General features: G+C 35.5%; 1 long non-coding RNA gene across 1 annotated transcript; it reads left to right on the top strand.

Annotated features, from left to right (window-relative positions):
• The first annotated feature begins 6,592 nt into the window (after window positions 1–6,592).
• LOC132159428 (uncharacterized) lies at window positions 6,593–7,210 on the top strand. Its single transcript, XR_009437841.1, has 2 exons — window positions 6,593–6,886; window positions 7,066–7,210. It is a non-coding gene; the product is annotated as an uncharacterized LOC132159428 (long non-coding RNA).
• Window positions 7,211–9,894: the final 2,684 nt, after the last annotated feature.

Here is a 9,894-nt window from a genome sequence, read left to right as displayed (position 1 = left end):
ATGTGCTGTTCAAGGTCTTTTCAGACCCCAAATGATGTTTGCTGAAATAAAAACAAATGTTCCCTTTATCTAAATGACATGAGACTTTGTACGGTTGTCAACACTTTGTAGATCTACAAACAGAAAATTAAACTGGATTGAGATCTGGTTGTGTGTTAGTGTGAAAAAAGTCTCTCTCTGGAGATCCACATTGAAATGAATGAGGAAATGATCAAATCAATACTTTTTCTTCTTAATTTATCAAATAAAATCAATAAATCCACCACAATTCAGATCACAATATACACAAAAATGAAGTGGCAACCCTTCCACATGTTCACAGTACACACACACACACACACTAAGAGAGACTAATATATAAAAAAAAAACATAAATACTTAACCTACACGAATGTGTAGTTAAAACATTAATAAACTGAGTAAAATTACATTTCAGACCTCAAACAGTTTCTTTTGTTTTTGTCACAAAATGTCCTTTGGTCCCTGTGTTCTCTGGAGAGCCCAAACAGCACGAGTGTCGTCCCCAAACGAACAGCACATAAGAGTTCAACAAAACACTTTATACTCAATATCTCATGATGAATGTGTTCACATTATATTTGTGAAAGATTCTTCATCTTAATGATGTGTTTGTAAGATGATCTCTCTTCCTCTGTTTGTCTCTTTCTAGACTTATTTTCTGTGGCATTACAGATGTTTCTTCTTTAACTCAGTCTTTGACAAACACAAAAGCTCTGCAGTTTCTAAAAGAGCTTGATCTGAGAGAGAATAAGATTGGAGACTCAAAGCAGAAGCTCATTGATGTGCTACGAGACTCAAACTGTGAACTGAGGTGAGTAAACTTCACTTTGTGATATTAAAGAGATTCATTTACCTCTGATATGTGAACAAATATATACTTTCAGATATTAGTGAAAAGAGTTGATCAAATGATCATCAAGCTTTATTTCAAAGGGTTTGTGTCAGAATGAAATGTAAAGTTGATAAAAATGTTGAACACAAAGGAGGAAAGAGAAGAAAAGCAGACTGTCACAGCTTTCTACAGCAACAGCTGCTTTATTAATGAGATCAGTAATAGTGAATCATTAGAGTTTGAAATAGATTTGTTCAGATTGTAGGAAAACGCTGGTAAAATCAGAGCAGATTCAGCTTCAGCTCACAGTCGTCCAGCATCACATGATCAATGTCTCTGTCTCTTGTGTGTTTTTACTTTGACAAGCAACACGTCACATTACTTTACACTTACTTTCTGTAAGAGATAATGTCCCTCCAGCCGCTTGTTATCACAGAATAAACCCGACAGGGTGATCAGGACTTGTGTCCTCCTGAAGAGACTTATTCTGTGATAACATCCGGCTGCATCTGCATTATCACACTTATTATATGCTTTCTTGACACACAAGTGAAGAATTAGACACAATTTAGATTCAGCTAAACACTTCTGCTCCGTTAGCAACAACTTGAACAACAAGACACACTTTGAACAATGTCTCCTCAAGTCTACTATTAACAGGAATCTCCTACGGTTTGGTTTGAGGGTAAATCCAGTCAGTAACTGAGGCACAAGCTAATAGCAGTTGTGTTTGAATGAAACGAGTGAGAGCGCGGTGCTGTGATACGAGAGAAGTCAAAGAAACGGCCGACTCAAATACCGTATGACTGTGTGTTATTCTGCTGCTAATGACACACACCTAATGAATAACACACCTCCGAATGTCACGACTGACCAATCAGAATCCAGTATTCCAGCGAGCTGTGCAATCATTTCACTTATTTACTGAGACCAACACAAACATGTTTCAACTAGAGACAAACTGATTTGCAATTTGTTCTGAACACTGATTTCTCTCTCTCTTCTGTTCCACCTTACAGTGTTGATGAAGATCCATTGTTAAGATTTATTTCATAGATATTATAGATAGATTTCAATCACCAAAAGCTGATGAATGCTGTATCTCATAAAGTGAAGTGATCTTGAGAGGAGCAGTAAACATCAGCTGAAGATCCACAGAAGAGCTTCACTACTGTGTCTATGAGGAGAAATAAATGTGTGATAAATGTGTAAATGTGATCCATACAGGTGAAGAGACTCAGACTTTACAATCAAATAATGCAGCATGTGTGTTAGAAACATGATATTGAATGATTAATGTTGCTTTAGTATTCAAGCAGATGATCATTGTGTTTAATGTAAAGCTGGAGAATATTATATCATCATGAACTCTGTCTCTGTTAAAATACTTTCTTGGTGTAAAACTGTAAGGTCTCCAAATATCTGTTTCTAGATCAATTTGTTTTAATTAATGAAACGAGCAGGAATCATTCAGTTTGATCTCTCTTTGTTAATATTTCTTCTGCTTCAGTGTTTTTTGGTAAATATGTTTCTCTCATTTGTGGGGAAGATTGTTGTAAAGTTGTTAGTCATTACTGTATAACAATTCAAACTAGAGTCATTTAAAATATAATATCTTGTGAAAGACACATTAGTGTTTTCAGCTGGATATGGATTACAAATGCTCTTTGTGTAATTGTGAAAGAGTCTGTTTGTGCATTTATTTTCTGAAAATCCCGTTCATTTTTATTTGGGAATGAAATGTCATCATTTCTAAGTGTTTCATTAAACTGCAGTCTAATCATAAATATGTCATCAGTTTTACTTCATTCAGATGAACGACTTTTCCAAAAGAAGATATATATATACATATATATATGATTTGTTGTTGTTGTTAGGAAAATATGATATCCATGAAACTAATTGGAGTAACTCATAACTGTGAAATGTCTATTAACTTTATCTTCAGTTGATAAATTGAATCAACAAATTATAGTTTCTGCTGACTGTATTTCCATTAGGAGATATATATATATATTTGACCCCACAGCTGACTGGGACTGAACACCTGTCTACATCAGTAACTCGTTCACCCGTATTAAGTGTTACGTTAAACTGCAGTCCAGTCTTAAATATGTCATCACTTTTACTTCATTCAAATGAATATGATATTTGTTTTATGATCATGCATGTATTGATTTAGGTATTTTGGATATTGAAGTCACTTAAGGAAGCCAGAGTATTGGAAATTAAATACCTCTCTATTACAAAATACTAATTATTGTTTGGGTATAAAATCATTTTCTTTTAAAACATATTCTAATATTCCTTATACTTTAAATTGAGAGTTGTTTAAATACAAGTCATAAATTCTCTATAAAATTCAGTAAAATATTTCTAATATTTAAAATCTATTTAAAAGGATTACAGTATGAAACATTAAAAGATATGTATCACACGTCTGATCTCTCCAAATGAAGCAGATAAAGATAAAGTCTATATTTGTTCAGAGAAAAATGTCATTCTTTGACATGTTGTTACTCGGTGTGTCTTTTGTCTTACACCTTTAACCCTGTAATTATTCAGGGAGGGTAAGGATAGTATTATAAAGTATACTATTTTATCATATTTTTGGGCAATGCAGGCAGCATCTGAAGAGTGCTTTACTCCTCAGACCTTTTCTTCTTCTTTTTGGGTAAATCCAGTTCCACATCAATGTCTGTGACCCATGACGGATGTCCTTCCTCTGTCTCTGTTCTGTCTGTGTCTAGTAGTCTTCCTCTTCTTCATCGTCATCTTCATCTGGTTCACCTGCGCTTGATGTATCAACATGTTCTCTTCATCATTGTCAAAATCAGATTCATAACTTAATCTCTCAACAAACAAGTGCTGCAAGTGCAAGCAATAAAACAAACAAATAATATAACAGTGAAAAAGATAAATAGCAATATCATTATCCATATCCAAGATCCATATCCATAGGGTCTCTTGACCCTGTACATTTATAATGTAATATGATCAGCTGTGATTCAGTGTTTTCAGTTCTGCTTCCACTGTTTGATGGATGATGTTCTTTGGTCTTTCTCTCTTGTGTTTTCCTCTGATGTGCAGAAGAAATTGAGTTCTGGTTGAAGTTATCTTGGATGATGTGCCCAGTCCATCTCCAGCAGCTTCTTATGATGATGCTCTCCATACTTTCTTAATTGCGCCGCATGAGTAGTTGTTGGTCAGAGATGTTTTGGAGCAGAAGATCTGCAGGATTCTGGAGGTTCATCATGTGGAAAGTTGATCGTTAGGTAAAGAGCTTCTGTCGTTCTCTAACATTCAGATCTGTAGAGTAAGGTGGAAAGGACACAGGTCTGATACAGAGTCATTCTAGTGTTGTATCTCCACATATTGTTCAGTGTTATAAAGCTGTTTCTGCTCTTGCTGGTGCGTCTCTTGATGTCATTGTCTGTCCTCCATCATGTCTAATGATGAAGCCCAGGTCTACAAACTCCTCATTTCTACAGAGGTCTGCTCCTGTACTTTAATTGCTGAGGGGTTTGAGGTGTTCAGTGTTATCATCTCTGTTTTCTGCTTGTTGATCTTCGAGTCTAGTTGTCTGAGTCCAGATGTTTTCTCTGGTGAGGGTGTAAGAACAACAGCTAATCATCAGTGAAGTCAAGATCTTCTCTGGATAATGCTCGACTTAAACAGACAAAGACTTCATGAGTCAACTGTCAGCTTTCCTCACAACGGAGAGCTCAGACTCAGATGATGACAAAATAACTTTATATTATTCATACACCAGACAGGTGAGTATCTAGAGTACAGTCTGCACAGTGTGTAGTGTGTCGTTTAGTATTTCATTTGGATATAAATTAAATTAAATTAAATTTAAGCAATGGCCATTTAGTTTTATTAATAAATCTAAATGAAACCATCAAATTGTCAACAAATGAACTTAATGAACTTTGATGCTTGAGCAGCAAATCAGCATATTAGTATGATTATTTTTTTCAGATAGCGAGACAACTATGACTGGGACTGTCATACACACACTGTAAAACCCGACAAGTTCACTTAACTCAAAAAAAGTGTTGAAATTGTTTAAGTGTCTGTTACCATACACTGTAAACCCTAATAAGTTCACAGAACTCTTAGGTTTAAAAATTACATTACATTAAAAATTACATTTCCAGTTGCCTTAAATTATCTCAGTTATCTTATAAATATTGATATTTTCCAACTTATAATTAGAGAGTACTTCACTCAAAATTTTCTCTATTTTTCAACTCGTATAATGTGGGAAATACCCTCAAATATAGTCTATTGTTGTCCATCCTAAACCTAACCACAGGCTCTACTCTTCACCACAACGGTAACACTACAAAAACAACATAATAGAAACCTTTGTAAGTTTTGACATAACACAACATTTAAGTACTAACTTAAGTCCCTCTATATTAATCTTGCGTAAAAACACACCAAATAACACTTAATTTCTACATTTATTTCCCTTGTTTTCTGATGCAAAGCATGCTGGGAACTTGAGAACGCAATAATTTTAAGTTCACCTTACTACAACAATTTTGAGTTTACAGAACTTATTTAAATTAAGTCCAATGAACTTTGTTCATTATTATTTGAGTGCAATTAACTTATTTCATTTGATTAATTTCACTGTTCAGTTTTACAGTGCATAACATTATAATAAGGACACTATTATAATAAAATGCTGTGAATGTTTAGAGTTGAGTTGTCGTGTTTCTGCTCGTTGTTGTGTGAAGAACGCTTCCACAAAAGGATTCATTCAGAGACACACAGACACCTTCACTTCTGCGTTCAGGGGATTCTGTGCAGATAGATATAAGTCCAGTTCGAATTGAGGGGGGGCTCAAGGGACCCCCCATAAGACCCAAAAAAATGACTTTGGGGGGGGGGGTCACCTGGTTTTTCATTAAAACTAAAATAGAAATAATATTTGACATAGCCCTATCTTTTTTTATCAAAGTATTGCGCTGCCGCTCCCATAAAAAGCTCCTTCAAATTAGATGTGCGTCTGAAAATACACTCAAGTGCCCCACACGCTGTTTTCTGAAGGAATTTACAGACTGCGGGAGCGACGTCGCTGTGTGATTGGCTGACAGAGTGATCCTTCCTCATTATTTTACCTCACGATGACGGTAAGATAATATTTCTTTGTTTTATGATTGTTTAGTACACCTAATTTACTGCTACTGAATAAGTGTTTATCCTAGAATCGGACAGTCACTTTTATTATAATCTTGGTCTGTCAATAGTTGTTGTTTTTTTTATCTAATGATGCTAGCTCACTATCGGATTGTTAGTTGTAATTAGCCATCTAACGTAATTCTGAGAAAAAAGCTAGCGTTGCATCCATTCTAAATTAAACAAATAATTTTAAATCTATAGCCATAACTGCTCATAAACAGTGTTAATTAAATTAAGGACATTATTACTGATGAAAATGTTAATCAGGTGAAGGCTTTTTTTGTATCAAAGATGACAAAGCAGGGTTGCTAATTCTCACAAATTGTGCGTGAGACACACATGCATTGATTATTACACTGAAGACAAACATGCAGATCAACCGTTTTTGTTATGGATTGTATCCTATTTTCCGTTATTATGTATAGCCTAATAAAATTAGTGTAGTATTTAAGGTTAAATGGAGAAAAGGGTTTTAAATTCAACGCAAAGAGGTAAATTAAAAATTAAAAATTAAATTAACACATATTTAATGTAGTCTCTCATTCACCACTATAGAAGTTTTCCGAACTATGACAACTTCCGCTTGAAAATATGAAAGGGTTGTGTAACTACATTCAAGATAAATTAGTTAAATGAAATAAAATGCCTACATGTGCACTGTTCAAAGTTTATCACCATAAATAATAACCTTAATAAGTAGCATGATTATCATATAGTGCTTTCTTAAATATATTCGCAGTAACGACAACAAATATAATATTACAACTTACATCTTACATTATTTTCAGATATGGACAAGGGAAAGAAGAGAAGAGCCATCACTGACTTTTTTGAAGGGTAAGCCTGTTTATTATTATTATTATTTTAATTTCAAGATTCTTCTGGATTTTTATTTTAATTTCTGCTCTTTAAAAGTGACTTGGTGTGTCCCAGGCTTAAGACACTTAATCAGAAAAAACTATGTAAGGAAAACACTTTGAAACATCAGGTTGGTATGTAATATTTATTTCTTGTAGCATACAGCCTAAGAGGAGCCTCATCGGTAAAACACTTAACCAGGACACTCAAACAGCACAGCACTTACATTTATCACCCAGGCTACAAGAAAAACTAACAGACCTGCCCCAATCCAGGAAAAACCCCAATACAGACAGACCAGCCCCAATCAGAGCAGACCAGACAGACCAGCTCCAATCCAGGACAACATTAGTCAGCACATCCACAACAAACTGTTCACATCCAGCCCAGTCCATGAGCACAGCTTTGTCCCTGCTTACTAGTACAGACAGGGTAACACACTTCAGCAAGCAACAGCTTGAGGCATGGACACAGCAGTACTCCCCTTGGCTATACTTGAATGGAAATAACGTAGGATGCACATTCTGCAAATATACCAAGCACCTTTTGGAGTCCAAAAGGGAGGACAGGTGGCAGAGGAGTGGGCTTCTGGAGAGGTCACAGCAAAAGATGTCAGGGCCATGAGAAAGAAAATCTACAAACACAGAGACAGCTTAACTCACAAGGCATCAACAGATATTCAACAGCAGAAAGAGAAAGAGGTGTTGCCCACCTTGACAGAAACCTTGAATGCTAAAGTTCTGTTGGAGACAGTGCACTCATTTAGAAAAGCATATTTTGTTGCAAAGGAGAAGTTAGCCTTCTCAAAAATGAATGGATTGGTTGAGTTACAAGAAATGAATGGAGTAAAAACCGTCTCTTGTCACAAATCTGATCACTCTTGCATTAATATAATAACACACATTGCCAATAAAATGAGGAAGAAAATTGTCTCAACAATTAAAAGTGCTGGTTCTTGGATCTGTCTTACAGTAGATGAAAGCACTGCATTTGGTAGAAGCTACCTCATCCTATACCTCAGAGGAGATGTGACAGGAGAAGGTGAGACAGAAAACATTTTTTGGATTTGATTGAGCTGGAGGAAGGAACAACTGCTGATGCCATATACAAAGCTCTCAAAAAGAGTCTCCTGGAAGCTGACCTGGATGATGCATACCTCAAGTCTCATCTGATTTGCATTACAACCGATGGGGCATCTGTGATGACTGGAAGACAGAGTGGTCTTATCACAAGGCTGAAAAAAGACTATCCTTTGCTGGAGAGTATCCACTGTCTTGCTCACAGGCTTGAGTTATCAGTAAGTGATGCACTAAAGTCAGTCACAGGTTGCAATCACTTTGAGATATTTATTTCAAAGCTGTATACACTGCACAATCAATCCCCAAAGAATGCCAGATAACTTTCAGAAGCAGCTTCTCAAGTTAACATCTGCCTACTTAAGATTGGTCACATTTTTACCATCCGCTGGGTAGCAAGTAGTTTTGTGACTTTACAAGCTGTTTGGAGAGACTTCCCTGCTCTGGTTGCACAAATGAAAAAAGGAGCTGAAGATGGATCTCGCTCTGATATAGAAAGAAAAAAATTCAGTGGCCTTCTGAATGGCCTCACATGCACTGGCTTTGTTAATGACCTGGCAACCATTAAAGATGTGCTACGTGAACTTCACAGTCTGTCCCTAAAACTTCAGGTAGGTACAGTGTTCTTCTTCAGATTAAGTGTGAACAGATGTGGAAATACTCTGATGTTATGAATGCGCTAAATAACATTATAAATGTGTTCAGATTCATAAGGACAAATCACAATGTTTGATAAAGATGTGTTTCTATCAGCAAACAGTCAGAATAAAGTGATGATCTGCTGCTGATCCTGAATGTCTTGTTTAATGAGTGTTTCTAGTCTGAGACTCATCAATATTATCAGCTGATCAAAATCCTCTTTATTTCATGATAATAGATCCTGTTTTCACCTCATTCATTACACTGATGACTTCAGATCTGTTCATTGACACATTAAGATCATTTTATTGCTGTGAAGATCAGAAAACAACACAGTTATCAGTTATTGTGACATTACAAGATGAAACTATCACAACAGCATTTATTCATTAGTCTGTGATAAACCATGTTTCATATAAAACACAAAACTAAAACACATTCAGTTCAACTCAATTAATTGGTGCTTTATTTGTACTTTGCAAATTTGTAAAATTATATTTCTATATATATATATATATATGTGTGTGTGTGGATGTCATCAGTGGTGGGTCACATGTTCACTCCTACTATGATGATTCAGATTTTATTACATTCAGTGTAAACGCTGATTTATAACGGATCAGTAACAACAAGATCACAGTTGAAGTTCACACAGTCTGTCTGAGAGAGAATCTCCTGGAGAAATAAAACACATGAACACAACTGCACACAGAAGAAACATAAAACTGTAACTTAGTTCTTATATTTATAACATACAGCCCAGTTAAGCAACATGACACGACCAAGAGAGTGAAGTTTTCCCTGGAAACCACGATTGAAAATTTGACATTTTAAAGCGTTAAAACGAGTAGTTCATATACATTTTAGTTCAATATTTGATATTACTAATACTAATTTAGACCAAAATATGTTTATATTCTAGCTGACCCTCTGATGTCACATGGACTACTTTGATAATGTTTTCTTCCCTTTCTGGACATGGACAGTAGACCGTACACACAGCTTCAATGGACGGACTGAAATCTAAAATATCTTAAACTGTGTTCTGAAGATGAACGGTGATCTCACGGGTTTGGAACAACATGAGGGTGAGTTATTAATTACATAATTTAGATTTTTGGGTGAACTAACCCTTTGAGGAAATGTTGTACAAAGATTAGATTAGATTCAACTTTATTGTCATTATGCAGAGTACAGTACAGAGCTAATGAAATGCAGTTAGCATCTAACCAGAAGTGCAGCAATATAGTGTTGTATATACGTATAAGTGCA

This window comes from Carassius carassius, chromosome 16 (assembly GCF_963082965.1).
Source record: "Carassius carassius chromosome 16, fCarCar2.1, whole genome shotgun sequence".
Taxonomy (NCBI): Eukaryota; Metazoa; Chordata; class Actinopteri; order Cypriniformes; family Cyprinidae; genus Carassius; species Carassius carassius.
Note: the sequence above shows the minus strand (reverse complement) of the source record. Positions and strands in the feature narration are given on the sequence as shown.